Source organism: Panthera pardus, unplaced genomic scaffold (genome assembly GCF_024362965.1).
Source record: "Panthera pardus isolate Hobbes unplaced genomic scaffold, ASM2436296v1 HiC_scaffold_16, whole genome shotgun sequence".
Classification (NCBI taxonomy): Eukaryota; Metazoa; Chordata; class Mammalia; order Carnivora; family Felidae; genus Panthera; species Panthera pardus.
This window is the reverse complement of record NW_026526721.1, coordinates 116,616,713-116,642,055: the sequence shown is the minus strand read 5'-3', so window position 1 is coordinate 116,642,055 and position 25,343 is coordinate 116,616,713. Positions and strand designations below refer to the sequence as shown.

Sequence of the window (25,343 nt, the reverse complement as noted above, 5' to 3'; positions counted from 1 at the left end):
AATAGAAAAAAAAAAAAAAGGGAGGTTAGGGGGAAATTTTCTCTGTCCACTTCTCTGAGCTGGGACACCAGTCCTCTGCTGCAGTCAGACTTGGACCTGAACTGGACTGTACCATCAGCTCCTCTGGGTCTCTAGTTTGCCAACTGCAGATTGTGGGACTTCTCTGTCTTCATAAGCATGTGAGCCAATTCCATGTATTTATTTTGTCTCTCTGGAGAACCCTAATAAAGATAATTTCTGAGATTTATCCATCATCCAGGTTGTACTGTATATCAGTACTTTCTCCTTTTTGTCACTGCATGGCATTTCATTCTGGGAATACACTTTTTTAAAAAATCTATTCTCCTAGGGGCGCCTGGGTGGCTCAGTCAGTTAGGCGTCTGACTTCGGCTCAGGTCATGATCTCATAGCTTGTGAGTTCGAGCTCCAAGTCGGGCTCTGTGCTGACAGCTCGGAGCCTGGAGCCTGCTTCGGATTCTGTGTCTCCCTCTCTCTCTGCCCCACCCCTGCTTGCTCTCTCTCAAAACTGAATAAACATTAAAAAAAAAAAATGTTTTTTTAAATCTATTCTCCTATTGATGCACATTTTGGGATCTCTGCATTTGGGGCTATGAATACAGTTGCTAGAAACACTGAATATAACCTTTGGTAAACATTTGTACTTATTTTTCTTAAGCATCTATCTAAAAGTTAAGTAGCTGAATCACAGAGAACTTATATGTCTGGTTTTATTAGATACTTACAAATGACTTTCCAAAGTGGTTGAAACAATTTGTGAGAGTTCCAGTTGCTCCACACTTTCACTAACACTTGGTTTTTTCAGTCTTTTTAATTTTAACCATTCAGGGCAGGCAAATTGTGAAGTAAGTAAAAAGATATTTTTGATACCCCTGCCTATGTTCAACTAAGCAACTCCACTGTATGTCTTCCATTTCCCTTATGCCTAGGGCCTTCCACTGCCTTTATGAAGCTGGTAGATTTACCCTAATTTCTACTTAAGATGTTAGTTGATAAAAATGACAAATTAGAAGCCAGCAAGCATCATTAGTGTAAAGATGCTGTTTCTTTTTTAAATTTTTTTAATGTTTATTTATTTTTGAGAGAGAGAGACAGAGTGTGAGCACGGAAAGGCAGAGAGAGAGGGAGACACAGAATCTGAAGCAGGCTCCAGGCTCCGAGCTGTAAACACAGAGCCTGACATGGAGCTCGAACTCACCAACTGTGAGATCATGACCTGAGCTGAGGTCAGTCTCTCAACTGACCAAGCCACCCAGGCGCCCCTGAAGATGCTGTCTTAAAAATGTAACAAGTTGCCCACATTAATATATCAATTTCACATAACATTCTGTATTGCAGGTTGTTTTGAAGAAAAATAAAACAAAAATTAAAAACCAGGACATTTGCCAAGTCGTCATTAGTGCTATTTACAAACTTTTTTTTCCTTCCAAAAATATTCTAAGATCGCACCTTTCTGCTCATTTGAAGTTGGTTGTTTCTACATGGCTTGCACTGACCAATGAACTGTGACTCCAAGTGAGATGTTCCACTTTCGGGCAGAAAACTTAAGAACCAGTGTGCAAGTTGCCATGTGCACTCCCCCATGTCTTCTTAGCACTTCCATAAGATTAGGTCAAGATAGAGTCTGTACTAGCACGAGTCCTTGAGAGACTGTGATGAGCAGAGGTGTTCTGATAACTTGCACCTGGACATACAGGGTAAGAAAGGAACAAATAGGGACGCCTGGGTGGCTCAGTCAGTTAAGTGCTGACTTTGGCTCAGGTCATGATCTCCCGGTCCGTGAGTTCAAGCCCCACGTCGGGCTCTGTGCTGACAGCTCAGAGCCCGGAGCCTGTTTCGGATTCTGTGTCTCCCTCTCTCTCTGCCCCTCCCCCACTCATGCGCACATGTGTTCTCTCTCTCTCTCTCTCTAAAGTAAATATTGAAACAAAAAGTTTAAAAAAAGAAAGGAACTTTTTTTTCTTATAAGTCACTAAGACTTCGGTGTTGTTTGTCATCACAGCATAACCTAGCCTCCCCAGAAAGGCAGTCTGTCCATGTAAACCTCACTCTGGATGAGTCAATTTGCTTATGCTAAATATCTGGGTCCCTCTTTAAATACCATCTGTAGTCTCCAGTTTGCAGCAGTTCCTGATAATTCTTCCTCGCTCATTTATATCCCTTATGAGGCCTCTAGGAATTTTGTTTTTAGTAGACTATTTTTCAGAGCAGTTTAGGGTCACGGTAACATTCATGAGAATAGATATATATCAAAATGAGTATATTTTAATAAAAGTATTTTTTAATAAAGAAGCTATAAGCTAGTTCTGTCCCTTTTAAGGCTTGTTTTAGTTTTATGGTGAGGAGGGCAAAAGGCAGCTAGCAGCAATAAATTATAAAACTATGTAAGTATTTTGTCATTTTAATTATTCTCTATGGCATCCCTCATCTCCCTATCCTTGCACAAATAAGAGTCTCTAACATTGTTTATTTTCTAAATCTGTTTTATTTTTAACAAAACAGAAACAGCATTCAATGAGTGTTAGCTACGACAACTTAGCAAACACACTCTTGAAACTTTCAGGAAAAACATGGCTTCAGCATTTTTTCCAAGATAAATTTTTCTGTGCCTCGGATTGTAAAACAGTTACCATAACATTAATTGAATGAGGTTTTACCTAATCAAACATTAACAGAAACAAACATCTCCAGAGGATCGGAATTCCATATGAATTCCACAGGGCAGAAACATCACATATGTCATCTCAAATAGAAAACGAGGAAGTGTCTTTTTAGCTATTGCCAGCCATTAATAATTCACATGAAGAAAATTATTTTAACTGTTACACTGGTGTTTGAACATTCTGTCTTATGTTCTTGACACTAAAATCTGTGCACCTTTTTAACAATTTTATCACTTCCAGTTCTGGCAAGGTTGCAAAGTAGATAATGTGCAAACCTAAAAGTGCTAATGAAAATATAATTAAAACCTACTGACATGCAAAGTCAAGCTCCTAGAAAAGTTCTAGTAATCTGTGGAGCTAAAGGGAAAAATCTGAAAATCCTGCGTATTACACAGAGGCTGACACGTCTTTGGCTTCTGAGAGGTGCCAATCCTCCTTTAGCCAGGGGATTTGATTTCTCCAATCATGGCAGGGCAGTGGTGGGGCCTTGGGCCTGAGCAGTGGGTGTTGTGTACTCTATCATTGATCTCCAATAAGGTGGGACCCCTCAAAGGGAGACAACCCGGTATAAAGGGTAGACTAGACAACAAGGATTAAAAGAAAGCTCGACTGTTTTGGCCTGCAGGGCCAAATCTAAGAACCGCAGGAAATTTAATGGTCAACCATTACCCTGTCTAAATACAGAACACGTGTTTAGAACTTGCTATTTATTTTTTATTTCTTTTTCAAGCTTACATAGAGATTTCAATACTTAGAGATTTTGGCAGGGAAAATTTGATCACTGAGAACTCATACATCCAGATGTGCACTCATCATTTAGGGGTTTATATTCAAAACACACACATGACTTGGGAATCTCCAAATTGGAAGAATAATATAACACATGGTCTTCCATTGGTTACATCATGGGACACCAGCAGAAGCAAGAGCAAGCCTGTCAGAGAGAGCACACCCGCAGACAAGCTGTCCTCAGAGCCTCATGGGCTTAGCCTCAGGGTTCTAAACTTGAGAGTGCGTGAAGTAACCTGCCACCATTTTACTCCATTTCTGATCTCCTGTGTTTACACAGAAAGAAACTAAATATCCCACAGATGAAAGACGACACAAGGCATAGTGGTTTAAGGTGTAGCCTCTGGAGACACTTTCACATAATGGTTTTGTGAGTGACTTTGCACAAGATATCTAACCTCAGTTTTCTCATCTCTAAAAGGGAAATTATATTTTTTAAATATTCATTTATTTATTTTGAGAGAAAGAGAAAGAGAGAGAGAGAGAGAGAGAGAGAGAGAGAGAGAGGGAGAGAGAGAGAGAATACACCAAGCACTGTGAGCACAGAGCCAAAATTAAGAGTCAGACGCTTAACCAAATGAGCCACCCAGCCACCCCTAAAAGGGGTATTATCATAGTATCTATCTAATGGGTTTGTTATACAAGTTAAATGAGTTAACATGTGGAAAGTAGTTAGGACCAGAACCGTGCCTAGAAGGTAGGGATCACTGGAAAGGACAGCTGCTCTTATCATCGTCAGCATCACCTCAGTCATCACTGCTGCTATAGGTCACTGGTTACATTATTCCAACTATTCCATGATTAGGATGTTTCTTCCCTAATTTTGCCCAGATGCATATCCTTCTGGCCTGGAATTAAATCTTGAGGTAAACCTAGCAACTATACATATCAAAATTATATGCCTTTGCGCGACTGGCTCCTTTGTTGAGAAGCAACAGAACTAAGAACTGCAAGAAAATGTAAGGGACTACCATGAAGCTAGCTAATTACAGAACATGTGTTTAGAACTTGCTATTTATCTGTTGTTTCTTTTTTATAGACTTCCAGTGCAAATCATTTGCGTTGTAAGTGTATTCTATTAACGTACACGCATCTTGGTTCCTTAGAATCCAGAAAACGTTACACAGAAAAATCCTCTAAGATATACGCACGGTTGAGTACATTGGAGGTAGTGTTTACCTCAAGACTGGATGCATCGAGGTCATCCCAGACCCAGCACCGTCTCCTGCCCCCACCACACACACCAGTAGCCACTGACCACCAGACTACTGAGGAAACTGGGAGAACATGGATAGGACAGCAGGCTGCCTCACCAGGCTTCTGTTGGGGACTTTGAGACTCATTAGCTCGACAGCTCTTGTGTCAGCTAATTCCACCTGCTCTGCTTCCCTCTTCCAGGAGCTCTCATGTCTCTTTCTTTCTGACTCCCTGCATTGCAATTACATCAGAGGGAAGAAATTCCTCAGCACCCAATCCCCTTCCTATTAACTCTTGATAAATTTCAGCTTTGTCTCTGAAAAATGAGATTAGTAGATACCTGTCTCATGATGTGGTACATATGTGCAATATGATGAATTTGCAATTATTTTGTATCAATGGTTTTTGAGTTTCACACTCTAATTCTGTATTTGCTTATTTTACATTTGGGACAGAGTACTATGCTGTATACCTTCGAGTCTCCTTAAATACCTAGCATAGTATTTTAAATCTTTCATACTGCTGTATTTCTACGTGATTTTGTAAACCTCATTTCACTTACATGGAAAAGTGTACTGAAACAAATCATTCTGAGGTTGGTTAGTCCATGTAGAAAACACTCTGAAAACATTTTAATATTAGGTTACCTCAAAAGCAGAATCTGAACCCAGCCATGGGTTGAAGGCGGCCCACGCACTCCCATCACTTTTTCTTTCTTCTTGCTTTGGATGCTATAAAGCGTCCTGCACGGGTTCCAGTGCTCCAGAGCAAAGCCAGCAGTGACACCAGGAGGCCACTGCATTTCCAGCTGCAAATGGGCAGAGGGGAGGAAACGACACAGACATGTACACATGTACACAGCACCCAGATGTGCTCTAAGCCCTTCAAGGACTAGGGAAATTACTGCTGGGCAAGATAGTCCTCCGTGGGCCTCTCGCACTCCTCCCCTTCTCACTGTGCGTGCCAACAACGCAAGGCCTTGACCACTCTTTCCCTTGGCCATTTGTCAGGGTTGACTTTGCAGGGAGCAACCTTAAGGGATGAGGTCACACCTTCCTTCAGGACACAGAGGAGGACTAAAGTTCCTTCTCTAATTCTATGGCGGGTGTGGTTATGAAGAGGATTTTTGTGGTGAAGGAACTGTCAGGTATCTGTATCTTGGCGGTAGAAAAAGGAATCTACACAGGTGATCAAACCTCCCAGGACTAAAAACACGCACATGCGCGCGCACACACACACACACACACACACACACACACGAATACAAGTACAACTGGAGAAATGAGAAAAAACAAATCTATCATTGGATAAATGTTCCATAAATTGAGTATTTTCTAATTTTGATGAGCTTTGCTACATCATGGCCTACTGTAATCTTGGAAGGCTGCATTATAGGATTTGAGGAAAAAAGTCATAAATATGAAGAATTCCTTGTATCTTCAAAAGGATTGAGGATTAAAGGTGAAGATTCATCTCAAATTTAAGGCTGTTATTACAGGGCGCCTGGGTGGCTCAGTCGGTTAAGCAGCCGACTTCGGCTCAGGTCATGATCTCGCAGTCCGTGAGTTCAAGCCCTGCGTCGGGCTCTGTGCTGACAGCTCAGAGCCTGGAGCCTGTTTCAGATTCTGTGTCTCCCTCTCTCTGACCCTCCCCTGTTCATACTCTCTCTCTCTCACTCAAAAATAAATAAACGTTAAAAAAAAAAATTAAGGCTGTTATTACAAACACAGTAGAGAGAGAAGATACCTGGGAACAACAACTAACATTCTCTGAGCGCTGTACTACCTGCCAGGTACTGTAACGACAGTTAACATTCATTTACTATTTAATCCTCAAAGAAATCCTACGTGATGGTACCATTATTATCTCCATGTTATAGGACATCAAAACATAGAAAGGCTTGTAAATAAACTAACATTCAGGAAGGGCTGGTACTGAACATAATCTGTCTTTATATATCCCAGTAATCCCATGGGATATTATGCATAGTTATGTACGGAAGTACTGAGGCCCAAAGAAGTTAAATAAATTATACCAACGTAAATAGAAGGCATATCTAGAATTCAAAATTCTGGTTGACCTCTGTCTAAAGCTGCTTCTTTTCCCTGCAGCAAACAACCTTCCTAGAGCCTCACAGGTTGTAGACGAGGAACCCAGCTGTAACTCAGAACATCTGCTTTCCAGTTCCAGTACTTGGTGGAGTGTATCAGGTGCTTAATTTTCTGAGCCACCCTTTCTTTATCTGTGGCAAGGTGTGGATTGGGATGGACAGTGTACAGTTATCTAAAGTCTCTTCCAATTCTAGGGGCGACTGGGTGGTTCAGTCGGTTAAGCGTCGGTCTTCAGCTCAGGTCATGTTCTCGTGGTTCGTGAGTTTGAGCCTCTCATCGGGCTCTGTGCTGACAGCTCAGAGCCTGGAGCCTGCTTTGGATTCTTTGTCTCCCTTTCTCTCAGCCCACCCCTGCTCACACTCAGTCTCTCTCTCTCTCTCAAAAATAAACCTTAAAAAAAAAAGTTTTTAAGTCTCTTCCAATTCTGAAAGTATACAATTATGTCTAGGGACACCTTATCTGGGGTTATGTTGGTACATTTAGACAAATGTGTGTGACTTCTGTTCTGGGTAACAGACACATTTCTAATTCAGTAGACACAACCAACAGAAATGGTCACCAAGTAAACAACCCTTATCTGAGTCTGACCCTCCAACTAGCACCAGAAGACAAAAGCCACAAGAAAAAACCCTCTGTGATTTTCTTCAGGTGACACAATTTGGCATCTCCCCCCCACCCCTTCCTGCTCTCTTCTTTCATTCTGACCAGCAGAACCAGTGAAAACACCCTCGTGTGTCATTCTGGAAGGAGCAAAACGATGCTGTGAAGAGTTAGATCAGAAAGAAACAAGGAATTAGACTTGTGTTCTCTGACCTCTTGCCTAGTGAAGGGACAACAGAAATAACAGCAGGTACATCGGAAAGGCCTCTGCATGGTCATGATTTCTTGCCCCATATAGTCAATGACCTGCAGGATAAAGGGCCTTAGTGTCTGATACACAGTTTTGGTAAAGTCTTCTGTGTTTTCAGTTATGGTGTGAATAATCTGGCCCAGATTGTTTTTAATATTGTATCTATTATTAGTTTTAAAAGATGTCATCACTAAAAAATAAAATGAGAAAGCCGCTTTATTTTAAAAAATTTTTTTAATGTTTATTCGTTTTTTGAGAGAAAGAAAGTGTGTGTGTATGTTATGTATGTGTGAGTGGGGGGGGGGGGGGGGGGAAGGGCAGATAGAGAGGGAGACACAGAATCTGAAGCAGGCTCCAAACTCTGGGCTGTCAGCATAGAACCCAAAGAGAGACTCAAACTTGCAAACTGCGAGATCAGGACCTGTGCCAAAGTCGGACGCTTAACCAACTAAGCCACCAAGGTGCCCAAGAAAGCCACTTTTAACTTAGAAGCAGTTAAAACGGTCTTCAAGTATTTGTCTAGCATTTTTTAGTGTATAAAGAAAAACAGCTTTTTCAAAATATCATTGAAGCATATGCAATTCATCAGAACATCAAAATATCTTATAACCCTTGTAAGAATTTAAATCCTTTGGGATTTAGGGGCATCTGGGTGGCTCAGTTAGAGGAGCATGTGACTCTTGATCTCAGGGTCATGAGTTCAAGTCCCATATTGGATAAAGGATTATGTAAATAAATACAAATTAAAAAATAACTCCTTTGGGATTTAAAATATTTAAGCTCAGAGCACAATCATTTTAAAATGTTTATTCACATAACAGGAAAGCCTGAAATCATTTTTTATAAGATATTCATGTTTTCTATAATACTTGCATTCAGAAAACTTTAGTTTTAAAAATATTTTAATGTCAGGATGAATTTAAAATGTTGTAACCAGATACAAAATAAACTAGATATAGTGACAGCATGAAATGAAGAAGCAGAGGAGGGAATAGGTGAAACAGAAGATAAAATTATGGAAAATAATGAAGCTGAAAAAAAGAGGGAAAGGAAGTTACCAAATCATGAGAGGAGACTTAGAGAACTAAGCAATTGCATGAAATGAAATAATGTCCATATCATAGGAGTACTAGAAGAGGAAGAGTGGGGAAAGGAGCAGAAGGTTTATTTGAACAAATTATAGCTGAGAACATCCCTAATCTGGGGAAGGAAACAGACATCCAAGTACAAGAGGCACAGAAAACTCCCTTAAAATCAACAAAAACAGGTCAATACCATAGCATATCATAATGAAACTCACAAAATACAAGGAAAAAGGGAGATTTCTCAAAGTATCTAGGGACAAAGGATCCTTAACTAACAAGGATAGACACATAAGGGTAGTAGCAGACCTATCCGCTGAAACTTGGCAGCCCAGAAGGGAATGGCAGGAAATATTCAATGTACTGAATAGGAAAAATATGAAGCCAAGAATCCTTTATCCAGCAAGGCTGTCATTCAGAATAGAAGGAGAGATAAAGACTTTCCCACAGAAGCAAAAACTAAAGGAGTTCACGACCACTAAACCAGTCCCACAAGAAATTTTAAGGGGGACTTTCTGAGTGGAGAAAAAAAAAAAAAAGAGACCAAAGCAGCAAAGACTAAAAAGGATCAGAGACCATCACCAGAAACATCAGATCTACAGATAACAGAATGACACTAAATTCCTATCTTTCAATAATCAATCTGAATGCAAACAGACAAAAGGCTCCAATCAAAATACACAGGGTAGCAGAATGGATTAAAAAAACAAGATCCATCCATATGCCGCATACAAGAGACTCATTTTAGACCTAAGAACACCTGCAGATTGAAAGTAGGGGGATGGAGAACCTCTATCTATCTATCTATCTATCTATCTATCTATCTAGATGGAGAACCATCTATCATGCTAAAGGAGGCCAAAGGAAAGCCAGACTAGCTATATTTATATCAGACAAACTAGATTTTAAAACAAAGACTGTACCAAGAGATGAGGAAGGGCATTATCATAATTAAGGGATCTATCCATCAAGAAGATCCAACAATTGTAAATATTTATGCCCCCAACTTGAAAGCACCCAAATATATAAAGCAATTAATCACAAACATAAAGAGACTCAGTGGTAATAATACCATAATAGTAGGAGATTTAATATTCCATTTACAACAACGGACAGATCATCTAAGCAGAAAATAAAAAAAGGAAACAACAGCTCTTAATGACTCACTGGACTGGATGGACTTAACAGATATATTCAGAACATTCACCTTAGAGCAGCAGAATAATATTCTTCTCAAGTGCACATGGAACATTCTCCAAAATTGATCACAAACTGGGTCACAAGTCAGCCCTCAATAGGTACAAAATGACTGAAATCATACCATGCATATTTTCAGCTCACAACGCTATGAAACTTGAATTCAGCCACATGAAAATATTTGGACATCCTAGTAAAGAATGAATGGTTAACCAGGAAATTAAAGAAGAAATAAAAAATACATGGACACAAATGAAAATGAAAATACGACAGTCCAAACCTTTTGGGATGCAGCAAAGGCAGTCCTAAGAGGAAAGTACACTGCAGTTCAGGCCTAATCTCAAGAAGCTTTTAAGAAAGGTCCCAAATATTCAACCTAACCTTACACCTAAAGGAGCTAGAAAAGGAGAAGCAAATAAAGCCCAATGCCAGAAGAAGGGAAATAATAAAGATCAGAGCAGAAATAAACAATACAGAAACAAACAAAGACACAGTAGAACAGATCAATGAAACTAAAAGCTGGTTCTTTGAAGGAATAAACAAAATTGATAACCCCTAGCCAGACTTATCAACAAGAAGACAGGACCCAAATAGATAAAATCACGAATGAAAGAGAAGAGATCACAACCAATACCACAGAAATACAAACAATTCTAAGATAATACCACGAAAAATTATATGCCAACAAACTGGGCAATCTGGAAGAAATGGACAAATTCCTAGACACTCACCTACTACCAAAACTGAACCAGGAAGAAAAGAAAAAATTGAACAGACTCATAACCAGCAAAGAAATTGAATCAGTTATCAAAAATCTTCCAACAAATAAGAGTCCTAGGCCAGACGGCTTCCCAGGGGAATTCTACCAGACATTTAAAGAAGAATTAATACCTTTCTTCTCAAACTGTTGCAAAAAAATAGAAATGGAAGGAAAGTTTCCAAACTCATTCTATGAAGCCAGCATTACCTTGATTCCAAAGCCAGAGACTCCATTAAAAGGAGAATTACAGGTCAATATCCCTGATGAACCTGGATGCAAAAATTCTCAACAAGATACTAGCAAATTTAATACAAAAGCACATTAAAAGAATTATTCACCGTGATCAAGTGGGATTTATTCCTGGTTCAATATTTGCAAATCAATCAATGTGATACACTACATTAATAAAAGAAAGGATAAGAACCATAGGAGCCTCTCAATAGATACAGAAAAAGCATTTGACAAAATAGAGCATCCTTCCTTGATAAAAATCCTGAAGAAAGTAGGAATAGAAGAAACATGACTCAGCATCATAAAAGCCATAAATGAAAGGCCCACAGCTAATATCATCCTCAATGGGGAAAAACAGAGAGCTTCTCTGTAAGGTCAGGAATATGACAGAGATGTCCACAGTCACCACTGTTGTTCAACATAGTACTAAAAGTCCTATCCTCAGCAATCAGACAGCAAAAAGAAATAAAAGGCATACAAATTGACAAAGAAGTCAAACTTTTACTCTTTGCAGGTGACATGGTACTCTACATGGAAAACCCAAGAGACTCCACCAAAAAATTGCTATTGCTGATACCTGAATTCAGCGAAGTTATAGAATATAAAATCAATGTACAGATATCAGTTGTATTTCTATACACCAATAATGAAGCAGCAGAAAGAGAAATCAAGGAATCAATCCCATTTACAACTGCACCAAAACCCATAAGATACCCAGGAATAAACCTAACCAAAGAGGTAAAATATCTGTGTGCTGAAAACTACGAAGACACAAAGAAATGGAAAAACATTTCATGCTCCTACATTGGAAGAACAAAATATTGTTAAAATGTCGATACTACCCAAAACAATCTATACATTCAAAGCCATCCCTATCAAAATAACACCAGCATTCTTCACAGAGCTAGAACAAACAATCCTGAAATTTGTATAGAACAAGAAAAGACCCCTAATAGTCAATGTAATGAGAAAAAGAGAGGCAAAGACAGAGGCTTCATAAATCTGGACCGTAAGCTGTATTACAAAGCTGTAATCAAGAGAGTATGATACAGGCACAAAAACAGACACACAGATCAATGGAACAGAACAGAGAACCCAGAAATGGACTCACAAATGTATAGCCAACTAATCTTCGACAAAGCAGGAAAGAGTATCCAATGGAATAAAGACAATCTCTTTAGTAAATTGTGCTAGGAAAACTGGACAGAGACATGCAGGAGAATAAAACTTTCCCATACCATTCACAAAAATAAATTCAAAATGGATACAAGACTTAAATGTAAGTCAGGAAGCCATCAAAATCCTAGAGGAGAAAACAGACAACCACCTCTTTGACCTTGGCCACAGCAACTTCTTACTTGACACATCTCTGGAGGCAAGGGAAACAAAAGCAAAAATGAACTATTAGGACCTCTTCAAGATAAACGCCTTCTGCACAGCAAAGGAAACAATCAGCAAAACTAAAAGGCAACTGAATGAATGGAAAAAGATATTTGCAAATGACATATCTTATAATGGGTTAGTATCCAAAATCTATAAGGAACTTATCAAACTCAACACCCAAAAAATAAATAACCTAATAAAGAAATAGACAAAAGACATGATAGACACTTTCCAAAGAAGACATCTGGATGGCTAACCGACACACAAAAAGATGCTCCCTATCATTCATCATCAGGGAAATACAAATCAAAACTACAATGAGATACCACCTCACCCCTGTCAGAATGGCTAAAATTAGCACCTCAGGAAACAACAGATGTTGGCAAAGATGCAGAGAAAGGAGAACCCTTTTGCACTGTTGGTGGCAATGCAAACTCTGGAAAACAGTATGGAGGTTCCTCAAAAGTTAAAAATAGAACTATGCTATGACCCAGCAAATGTACTGCCAGGTATTTATGCAAAGGATACAGGAGTGCTGATTCGAAGGGGCACATACACCTGAATGTTTTTATAGCAGCACTATCAACGATAGCCAAAGTATGGAAAGAGCCCGTGTCTATCAACTGATGAGTGGATAAAGATGATATGTTACACACACACACACACACACATACACACACACACACACACACACGCGCACACACACACTGGAACATTACTTGGTGATCAAAAAGAATGAAATCTTGCCATTTGCAACCACCTGGATGGAACTAGAGTATATTATGCTAAGCGAAAGAAGTCAGGCAGAGAAAGACAAATATCAAATGATTTCACTCATATGTGGAATTTAAGAAACAAAATAGATGAACATAGGGTAAGGGAAAAACTAAGATCAAAACAGAGTGAGAGGCAGACCATAACAGCCTCTTAAATACAAAGAACATACTGGGGTTTGCTGGAGGAGAGATGGGAGGGATGGGCTAAATGGGTTGATGGGTATTAGGCACTTGTTGGGATGAGCAGTGGTTGTTATAATAGTAAGTGATGAACCACTATTACTACCCTGTATGTCAACTAACTTGAATTTAAATAAGTAAATTTTAAATATTTTAATAAAATTATACATTGCATCACAAATCATTCAGCACATGAAATGTGGTAAGATGATCAAGGTCATCACAAACTGCAGATAGAAAAAGGAACCAAGAAAGCCTTATGTCATAGGCAAATGAACGTGTAAAGTTGTTGCTTTAAGGGTCAGGAACACTTTACTGATGAATAGAGGACAGATTTCATGTTTATTGTGCTCATTTCTTCCCCCTTCCAGTGAATCTAGATTCACTTGTCCCTCACTAAGTTCCTTAGTTTCTCTATTCTTTTCCCCCCTTGTCTATAATATCTATGATGGGGGCAGAAAGAGGGAACAAGTGTAGTGGGAGTGACCAGATAATATGTAAGATCTTTTTCAATCTAGATCTAATAATAAATGATTTATAAATAAATAAAATTATACACAAAAATTCCCTTTTTTAGTTTCTAGGACAGTCTTTTCTCTTTGAACCACTAAGAAATGGCCAATATGAAGAACTAACTGGGTATTCAATAATGCTGATTCAAATACTGCTGATCACCACTGAAGTATACATATTTTCCAGGTGTTCAAAATGCGGAAGAATGGGTATGTTGTCAACTAATGTGATAGAAAAAAGTTAATTAGGAAAGTTAGAAACAATAGCATTAAAACAATTAGGCTTAGAGAAAAAACTGATGATATATTACAATGTAGCAATCAATTTTTAACATATCTTCAATGTTAATTACTTACAAATATATTTTGTCAAGTGAAATTAGCCTATTTGCACCTGACCACATATGAGGAGAGCTGTCTAGATAGGAAAGGCGCTTTCTTCCAGCTCTACTCTAGAAGACTAAAATATTTAATAATGTTTCTAATAAAATTTCAGAAAATCATCTTCCTGCTACACTAACAGCATCTAGAAAAACCTGTGTTTACACAGATTGTATCTAGCTCAGTTCCTATTCACTGGTCTCATTAACATGTCACCTACGGATGAGTTGCTCAGAAAGTTCAGGATGGTTTAACACGGACCAGCCACATACGATGCTATTTTCTCAGTGGCTTAGGGAGAGGAATCAGCCAGCGTGAACCTCACACAGGAGTATCAAATTTTCAAGGTGCCTCTGACAGATTAACATTCTGATTTTTCTGTTCACTTGAGTTACTACACACCAAGCTCTTCCCTACGTGTTCCCTTGTAATAAGAGGAGGGTCCAGGAGGGCAAGAGGCTTATAAACAGGATGAGAGGACAGGACAAGAAACTTTCTGGAATGTGTTCTCCTGAAAAGGGAAATTCATACTATCATTAGACAGATTTCTCACCTTAGTCTTACTTAGGGATTACTCCCAAGACTCTTGAATCCTTCTAGCGGAAGAAATCTCCTTGAGGACAGACTGATCCTATCTTACACAATTTTCTGTCATTCCTAACTTCTGGGCACAGGCCATGGACTAGAATGCCCTATTGCCTTAAATATTTTTTGAATGAGTTAATGAATGGTTTTTTAATATTTTTTTAACGTTTATTTATTTTTGAGACAGAGAGAGACAGAGCATGAACACGGGAGGGTCAGAGAGAGGGAGACACAGAATCTGAAACAGGCTCCAGGCTCTGAGCTGTCAGCACAGAGCCCGACGCGGGGCTCGAACTCACGGACCGCGAGATCATGACCTGAGCCGAAGTTGGCCGCCCAACCGACTGAGCCACCCAGGCGCCCCAACGCTGTGCAATTTTAAAAGAAGGGGAAATGGTCTAGGAGACCACAGACTTACAAGGTCAAATTCTTATATTATCGTACAAGCATAAAAAACATTTTCTAAAATTTATTAACTATAGGCATCCAATAAGCTTCTAACATAGTTAAGGGGTTTACTCTAGCACTTTAATGACTTCATGTATATTTTATACCTATTTTATGAAGGGATAGTTTAATAAAATTCTTGGCTCCTACAAATTCCAATTTCTCAATCCAATTTTACTGCATTTCGCACATCATCTCCATAGCACTGTATCAATAGTTTTCAGTGCACAAGATTAAATATATAGAACTGCAAAGAGGAACTTGCCAACCTCAAGGAATATTTTATTGATCATGTGGGAAGACAAGCATTGAATTAGAGTTCCTTGCTTATAATGAACTTCAATACCTCCTGTTTCCAAAACAAAAAGAGCCAGGATAACAGAAGAGTTTCCAAGAGTAGCTGTATCTCAGTTTCACTAGATACATTTTTTGAGTTTATACTATTTGAGTTTATAACCAAATCTGCTTATCCCTTGACGTTAGGACCTGGGTTTCAGAGTGGGTTCACAATTTTTAAACAGAAAGAGTTTAGGGGATCACCACTTTACGGTAGAGGGCCTCATGGACTTGGCTTGAAGCTATGTGTGTTTGGTAGGCACCTTATGTTTACTTGGTAATAATAGATTTTTATGAGGGCTAGAGCAGGTGATGAAATTATGGGTGGTGAGGGAAAGCAAGGGGCCAAGGCACCTGATGAGTTTGTCACTAAATGTTCTATTCCTTCATGTTGCCTTTCTTGATGTTTACTCTTCCAATTAAATGACATTCCAGTTAGGATCTATGTCGACTTTTTCTATTCCTACTTTTCTAATTTCCTTCAAGAGGACATCTCAAATATCTTACCACTCAACATTAATCCTTTATGAAAACCATGCACAGTCTTCCCATGAAAAATATTCCTATACTTACGCTTCCCCTTCACAAATCTGAAATCAGGACCACTGCTCCTACAGCCTCACAAACTGGGCCTCTGTCATCAATGACCCACCACCTTTGTCCACTCTATCCGGCCTTATGTCTCTTTTCTGTTGGATCCTCAAGGTCATATTTCACAGGAAGATATTTTGGATTTGTGTGGAGTACCTGAGCTACTAAGTCTTCCAGACCAGGAGGGAAGTTTGGCACAGGAACTGGCTCTGGCACCCATGCTGTTGGAGCAGACTCATTTCACACTGGACATCTGCCAGGCTGGTGCTGTATAGAATGGATGCCACCAGTTGGCTGGTACAAGGGGAAGGCACTGTGCTGATGTAGACAGCAGTATCCCATTAGCAAGCCTCCTGGGTAGTATGCGAGAGGAGGGAATGTAGGTGCTGGGGGCCCTGTGTTCAAAAACAAATGAAAAAATTACATGACTGTAACTACAATATATTGGAACTTAGCATAAATTTTTACACAGATGTTACATGGGTCACATGGAGGCTTCCTAGAAAGAGTCAGAGCTTCTATTTTCTGAGGGAAAGGAATACCACACCCCAAAAACATAGTAGGGGGATTTCCAGATTACTAACTCATTGAATCCTCTTAAGCTTTATGAGATAGTCATGTTCACTTCACAAGTGCAAAAACTAAGGTTGAAGAGAGGAGGTAATTTGATAGCCTCTCTATGCCCATCTCATAAGGCTGCTGCAGGGTTAGCACAGGACGTGGCTTAAAGTGAGCTCTGCACAAAGTTCTATTTTTATACTCTTCATACTATTGTTAAGTTTACATAGATAAAGCAAGTGGTAACACTGAGATTTGAAAGCACATCTTGACTTCAAAATGGTGATCTGAAGACTATGCTACATTGCTGCTGACCCCGTCACTTCTTTATATCCTCACCATCTGGTTCTCACACTGATTTCCTCCCAACGGGGGGTCTGTTAAATTCTAACTTGGTCAATGTAAGTAAGGTCACAGTCAAGGAAACCAGATTTCTTTAAACAGTCACAATACTTAAGAAGAGAAGCACTTGAAATCATGAATTGGTAGGAGGGTACCATCAAGGTAGGACTTTAGATTTTGCTTCTTTTATCAAATGTGCCTTAAAAGAAGCAATAATACCACACCCCTCCCTCAGCCAGGATGGATCAGTGCAGGCCTAGTAAGGAGGCTGATCTCCTGCCCAGCAGTGACAAGGATCTTATTTCTAGAATGAAATAACATCTCTGCAATCATCTCGTAGTTTTTTTTGTTTTTTTTTTTTTTTCCAAACTGTGAACTTTTGCCTCTTCTTTATACTTACTGGTACGAAGCCTCATCCAGTTGGGTTTACTGTAGTAACTTCTTAACTAGTTTCCCTTTTCTTGCTTTCTCTCTGTTCCAGTGTTTCCTTCACACTGGCCCCAAGAGCTATCTTATCAAACATTCAATCACTTACTCACTGGACATTTATTGAGTGCCCTTTAGGCACCAGACCATGTGCCAGAAGCTGGGAAGAAAATGATGAAAAAACAAACTCAAGTATCTGCTTTAAAGTCTCCTTTAAAAGTCTATTTATTTATTTTGAGAGAGAGAGAGTGTGTGCGCACAGAAGGGGCAGAGAGAGAGAGGGAGAGAGAGAGAGCGCGCGCGCGAGAGAAAGCGCATCCCAAGTAGGCTCCGCACTGTCAGCACAGAAGCCTGATGCAGGGCTCGAACCCACAAACCGAGAGATCGTGACCTGAGTAGAAGTCCAACACTTCACTGACTGAGCCACCCAGGTGCCCTAAAATCTTGATGTCCCACTTCGGTGGCTCAGTTAAGTACCTACTTCAGCTCAGGTTGTGATTTCACGGTTCCTGAGTTTGAGTCCCACATTGGGTGAGCTCGAGCCCCGTTTTGGGTGAACACAAGCCCCACTTCGGGTGAGCTCTGCTTCTCCCTCTCTCTCTGCTCCTTGTGGGATTCTCTTTCTCTCTCTGCTCCTTGCTCACTTGTGCCCTCTCCCCCCACCAAAAAAAAAAAAAAAAAAAAAAGTCTTGATGTCCTGTTAAAAAGCATCTACAGGCTCTCAAAGGCTCCAGGATAAGATGCAAACTACTTAATCAGCACTGGAAACCGGTCACCTCCACCTGCACTTCTGCCTTTTGATCCAGCCAGCCTTCCTCAAGCCCCAACCACACCACTAGGCCTTCATGACCTGGTATTTTGGGACAGGTTTTTCTTTCTCCCAAACATTCTCCCTTCCCCACCTATTTTTTGATTGAGAAACTCCCTACCATGCCAATAAAACTTGACTTGCTCAGGTAGGCCTTCCCTTTAACCCCACAGTCAGTTACTCTGTCTTCTGGGTCCCTACAACATTCTCTTCACATTTCCATAACGGCATGCAGAACACCATTAATGTTTGTACGACTTCCTACTCCAAGCGATGTAAAGGCAGGAATGTTCTACCTGACATCTAGTAAAGTATTTGGTATCCAGTAGGTACTCAGTATTTATTTATTGAAACAATAAAGTAATTAGCTAAATGAGCAACTTAACTCTTAGTGTCATTTTCTACAGGGGTAAAGAGATTCTTTCTGGAGATTTACCTTACCAGGTAGAAAATGGGAATTCTATTCTGGAGGGTCATCAGGTATTGTAACTGGTGAATTCAAACGGCATCTGTGCTTAGGACCAGCATGAGGTACTGGATCCAAGGACTTTGTTTTATTGTCAATGTCACCCGTCGGTTCATCCGTGTTTGTGAAGGACCAGCCTTGGAGGAAGAGGTCATGCCCAACTGAGAAATGGAATGATGTATTACTGAAAATACTATTTTTTTCTCATTGGTTTGCTAAAACATCAGTGTACGTGATCATTGTTAAATATACTACTCTATTTCTTACAACATACACAATACATGCATATGATATACTAGGCATGAATTCACATATATGGTAAATTGTTAGGCTGAACACAGAGTAAAAAACTATGGCTGAGTAATTATACTGTGCTTGTGATTAAAGCAATGAACTCTCAGGCTGGCAGTTCGGCTGCCCTGATACTGACTTCTATTTACATAGACGAATTCCTTCCAACATAGCAGAAATTGTTGTCCTATGATGTAGTACTGAGAGCATGCCATATGTGGAGTGAATCTGATTTTTTCCCCACATCTTCTTTGAAAAGTGGCTGTGTCAGAGTAAATCCCAAACAAAACAACACAAATACTTAATGGTTTTAAAAGCGGTTTGCCATTCATAACTCACCGAGAGGTGATTTAGATCACTTCCCCAGTGACTCCTATTTTGACTTATTCTTCCTAAAACAACCTATGTCACTGTAATTACTGAAAGGAAGGTGCTGAGGTCACGTTTCATGTTACACCCTGTCCTTTCATTGAGATTGGACACACTGCTCCCTGACCTCAGGGTGAGGAACGGCTCAGTTTCTCTGAAAGAACTGGTTGACTTTTAACTCCTAGAAAACATAAGTCCCATAAATGTAATATTTCTCACCTTACATCATTTGCTAGAAAACTCAGGGCCCACTTTTCAGACCTCTTCCATCAAGGAAAGCTTTTTATTACTATCACCTCTTGTGTTGGACTTTTTTCCCTACCCTTAATTTTCCTACCTCATTTGTCTCAAGTATTTTAAGTATCTTTCTTTAGACGCAACCAATAAAAGTCTCCTTTAGTCCTTTCTATGCCAAATATAGGAAGATAGGAATGTTCATATTTATAAATGAATGGACATATTTACATTATCCAAATGTTAAACAATAAAAGCAATTTCCAAATGAAACAAACTGAAAGTGCTATTAAGGAAAACAGTCCTATAATTCACATTTGAAACAAGTCATAATAGGGGTGCCTGGGTGGCTCAGTTTGTCAAGTGTCTGACTACGGCTCATGATCTCGCAGTTCATGGATTTGAGCCCCGTGTTGACAGCTGTGGTGACCGCTCAGAGCCTAAAGCCTGTTTCGGATTCTGTGTCTCCCTCTCTCTCTGTCCTCCCTGGTTCCTGCTCTGTCTCTGTCTCTCAAAAATAAATAAGCATTCAAAAAACAGTTTTTAACAAGGCATAATAAAGTTCGTTCACAAAAGACATGCTGATATTTTTGAAGAATTCTAATGAATACTAAAAAAATAAAATGCTTTAATGCTCTAAGATATTTATACAAATTTATATATTATGTATATATTACTATTAATTCATGATACATGTAACAAGTTTTATGATTTTTTTTTGTCTCTAGTTACGTTTCATACATTTTTTCATTAATCCAACAAATATTTACTGGGCACCTATTGTGTAGGTACTACTAATAGACGTTGAAAATACAGTAATAAACCAGAGTAACATCGTGCCGGAGATCCTAATTTAGTGCCATGAGATTAAAAACACATTAACAAATATTTCAGATTAAATTGAGGTAGTATAGTTATAAAGAAACAAAGTAAACAGTTCAGGAAAAACATGGATGGCACTCCCAGGACGTTCAGGGAAAGCCTCTCCCAGGAGGTAACTTTGAGCTATTTGAACTACAAAAGGCGGCATTACACTAAAAATGTAGGAAGAGAGTTGTAGGACAACAGGAAATATGTGCAAAGGCCCTGAGGTGGCACTGAGTTCGGAATACTCAGGGGTGACAAAGAGGTCAGGTATGACTGGGACACAAGGAATGAGGAGAACGGAGGGAAGAGATGGAGACAAGCCTGATCACACCTGAAGGCTGAGGCAAAACATTTGCGATTTGCTGTAACTGCAGCTGGGAAATCTTTGGAGGACTTTCAGTCAGTGGAGTGATGAGATCTGATTATACTTTATCTTGAGGGGGCAACAGTGGAAGTACGCAGTGAAGACTGGATGGCAGCAGTAATCCAGGTGAGCCCGATGCTGGCTTAGACAAGCAGGTAACACGGACAGGGTGAAATGTGGTCAGAAGCAGAACCTGCAGGAGTTTCTGATGCACTAAGAGGAGTCAAGATTGGGTGTCAGTGTTCAGGCCAGGGTACCCGAGTTGATGACAATGCCATTAACTGAACTAGAGAGGAAGATGGTAGGGAAAACGGTGGGGACTGGGGAGGGTAGGAATCAAAAGTTTAAATTAAGACATGCTTCAGAAAAGGCCAAAAGAAGATAAATAATTAACAGAAAATGTTGTGTGCGTATGTTTGCAAGTGTACTTATTTTTCTATTACGAAAGATGTTTTTACATCTTAAAAATATAAATGTTCTGGCTAGGGAGAGACTAACTCTCTCAGGGCTAGCCAATTCTTAGAAATAGCAAAGGGCTCTGACAGGAACATGCCTTTGATACAAGCGAACTGCCCCAGAGCTCTACCTACTTCCTTTATCCGGCCTGTCCACCCCAGGAGATAACATTCCCTCACTTTAATCTTCCCGGGGCCAGGACCAGGTAACTAGAAGCTATTCTTTGGCTTAGAGTTTGCCAGAATTATTCAAACCAGCCATTCCTCAGTTGTTTGCCCTGCATTGCCTTGCCCTCACCCCTCCACCATGGTCCTGCCAAACCCCAATAAAGGCCATAATCTAAGGGCTGGCTCTTCTAGCTTCTTCTGCTTCTTCCTGATCACAAGTGGTGTTCCTTCTGTGGCTCTGCATTGTGTCCCATGCCTCTCATTTCTAGGGAAACTGCACCACTACTTTTCTTTCAAAAGCATTAACCTATGTTGTCAGTCATCTTTATAAATTAAGGCGAACATAATCTTTTTGCTGGTGGAGCATTTGTGTCATTGTTGATGGCTGCTGACTGATCAGGGTGGTCACTACTGAAGTTGGGGTGGCTGTGGCAATTTCTTAAGATCATGAAGTGTGACCCATCGACTGACTTTTTCTTTCACGAATGATTTCTCTGCAACATGTGATGCTGTTTGATAGCATTTACCCACAGCAGAACTTCTTTCAAAATTAGTCATTCCTCGGGGCGCCTGGGTGGCTCAGTCGGTTAAGCGTCCGGCTTTGGCTCAGGTCATGATCTTGCGGTTCGTGAGTTCAAGCCCCGCGTCGGGCTCTGTGCTGACAGCTCAGAACCTGGAGCCTGTTTCAGATTCTGTGTCTCCCTCTCTCTCTCTGACCCTCCCCCGTTCATGCTCTGTCTCTCTCTGTTTCAAAAATAAATAAACATTAAAAAATAAATAAATGAATAAATAAGTCATTCCCCTCAAATCCTGCCACTACTTTACCAACTAAGTTTATGTAATATATTTTTTTAAGTTCATTTATTTTTTTTAGTAATCTAAAAATCTAACAAATCCAACATGAGGTTCAAACTCACGACCCTGAAACCAAACACTGTATGGTCCACTGAGCCAGCCAGGAACCCCTACGTAATATCTTATTTTTTAAAAAAAAATTTTTGTTAACGTTTATTTATTTTTGAGACAGAGAGAGACAGAGCATGAAGGGGGGAGGGTCAGAGAGAGGGAGATACAGAATCTGAAACAGGCTCCAGGCTCTGAGCTGTCAGCACAGAGCCCAATGTGGGGCTTGAACTCACGGACTGCGAGATCATGACTTGAGCTGAAGTCGGCTGCTTAACCGACTGAGCCACCCAGGCGCCCCCACTATGTAATATTTTAAATCCTTTGTCATTTTGGCAGTTTCATGGCATCTTCACCAGGAGTAGATTCCTTCTCAAGCAAAAAAGCAAAGAAGCTCATTCATAAGAAGTAACTCATGTGTTAAAATTTTAATTCAAATGTAATAATTTAAATTCAAATAATGTAATTCAAATACAATAATTTATTTGAATGTTAACTCAAATATAATAATTTATTTGAATGTAATTCAAATATAATAATAATTTAAAAAATGAAACATTATGAGAATTACCAAAATGTGACACAGAGACGTAAAATGAGCAAATACTGTTGGGAAAATGGCACAAATAAACTTGCTCAACAATACAGGGTTGCCACAAACCTTTAATTTGTTGGGGGAAAAAAAAACAGTATCTGCAAACACAATAAAATGAAGTATGCCTATATATAATCCTGTTCTCCAAAATAAAAATTAAGACCAAAGCACAAAACATTTATAAGTGAACATTATGAGAATAACTCAGGGTAGGAAACTAGAAGTTGAGATGAAATTTTTAAGAGGGGGAGCATGCAGATTTAGTTAATTCAATCAGGCAAGGAAAAAAAGTGAGGTTATCATCAAAAAAATGAATTAATAGTATTTCCAGATTTCTGAAGATGATGACAAATAACTAGAACAATACTAACCAAAGCTATAGTTTAGTGAATGCATAGCAAGGGTCAGGTAAATGGCCAAGCAATTTGCATATTATCTCTAATTATAACGTGTCTGTAAGGTACAAACTATTATCCCAGTTTTATAGATGACAAAACAGACTCAGAGCAATGAAACAAATTAACGATGTGCTTATTAAGTGATCAAGCTCACTAAAGTCAATTCCTTCTGAATCCAAAGCCTATGTTCTTTCCACTATGCCATCTTGTGGATCAGAATTTAGAATGTGGTCATTTGTGCTGTTCAAGCGAAGTGGAAAGTCACTGATGTAGAACAGGTCAAGGAACAGCATGTGAGTGATCATTATAAACACTGAGTTGACTCAAGAATGTTGTCATGAGGTAAGCTAGTATATAGATTCTCAGTCCCAATGTTGTCCCCTAAGTATGGAACAAAGAGACCCACTAGGCTTGGACCATCGCCACTCTGTCCCTTAAGCCTAAGTTACTAATACGGTGTCTCAAGAGGTATAAAAGGATTCTGCAGCACACCAGAAAGATGAAGTGTGCAACTGTTGGCCAGCCAAAGGAATTCAGGACATTGGTCCTACCTTCCAATGATAGGAATCCCTGGGATTTAGAAAAACAATCATACCCTTCTAGAACCTTCATTCCTGGACATCCCTAGGTACATACTTTCGAGCAACTCTTGTATGTGGTACACAGAGGATATATATAAGAATGTTCTTGACACCACAGTGCATATGAAGATAAACTGCAAACATTTTTATTGTCCATCAATGACAGACTAAATAAATTTTAGTCTAATCATGTAAATACTACACTGCAGTGGAAACAAATTAGAATCACACCTATCATCATGGATGAATCTCAAAAATATAACATTGAGCAAAAAAAGTAAGGCACTAAAGAGCATGTATGATTTTATTTTTATGTTTAAAGGCAGAAAACTAAATATGTTTTTCAGATATATACGTGAAGGTAAAACTTTACAAAGAAGCTAGTGACATAACACAATAACCAGTCAATGTTTACCTGTGGGGGAGTGATGAGGAAAAAGGGACTCTAGTTTCCTGCTAATGTACTAAATCTTTTTTTTTTTTGAACACACTGGTTTTTTAAAAACTTTTTTTTCTTCCAAGATTTTATTTAAATTAAAGTTAGTTAACATATAGCATATAGTGTAGTATTGGTTTCAGGAGAATTTAATGATTCATCACTTACATATAACACCCAGTACTCATCCCAACAAGTGCCCTCCTTCATGCCCATCACCCATTTAGCACATCCCCCACCTCCCTCCCTTCCAGAAATCCTCAGTTTGTTCTCCCTAGTTAAGAGTCTCTTATGGCTTGCCTCTTTCTCTGTTTTTATCTTAGTTTATTTTTCCTTCCCATATGTTCATCTGTTTTGTTTCTTAAATTCCACATGTGAGTGAAATCATACGGTATTTGTCTTTCACTGACTGACTTTTTTCACTTAGCATAATACACTCTAGTTCCATCCACAGAAGGGAAATAATATAGAGCAGAAATAAATGATACAGAAACCAAAAAATACAGATCAATGAAACTAGGAGCTGTATCTTTGAGAGAAGTAACAAAATTGATAAACCCCTAGCCAGACTTACCAAAAAGAAAAGAGAAAGGACCCAAATAAATAAAATCAAGAATGCAAGAAGAGAGTTCACAACCAATACCACAGAAATACAAATCATTATAAGAGAACATTATGAGCAACGATATACCACCAAATTGGGCAATACGGAAGAAATGGATAAATTCCTAGAAACACATAAACTACGAAAACTGAACCAGGAAAAAATAGAAAATTGAATAGACCCATAATCACCCAAGAAATTGAATCAGTAATCAAAAATCTCCAAACAAGTAACAGTCCAGGGCCAGATGGCTTCCCAGGGGAATTCTACTGAACATTTATAGAAGAGTTAATACCTACTCTTCTAAAACTGTTCCAAAAAATAGAAAGGGAAGGAAAACTTACAAATCCTTCTATGAGGCCAGCATTACTTTGATTCCAAAACTAGAC

The 25,343-nt window shown here is 39.3% G+C and overlaps 1 protein-coding gene across 4 annotated transcripts in view; it reads right to left on the bottom strand.

The window, feature by feature from the left end:
- The window catches only part of PLSCR4 (phospholipid scramblase 4), a 135,095-nt gene that overhangs the window by 96,177 nt on the left and 13,575 nt on the right, over positions 1-25,343 (bottom strand). The window contains exon 1 of one of the 4 annotated variants that reach the window (XM_019438910.2): positions 20,782-20,968. The exons of the other annotated variants lie outside the window; for them this stretch is intronic. The gene's annotated coding sequence lies outside the window, so the exon portion shown is untranslated. Of the gene's footprint in view, positions 1-20,781; positions 20,969-25,343 lie in introns of those variants that run through there. 4 annotated transcript variants of the gene reach the window in all.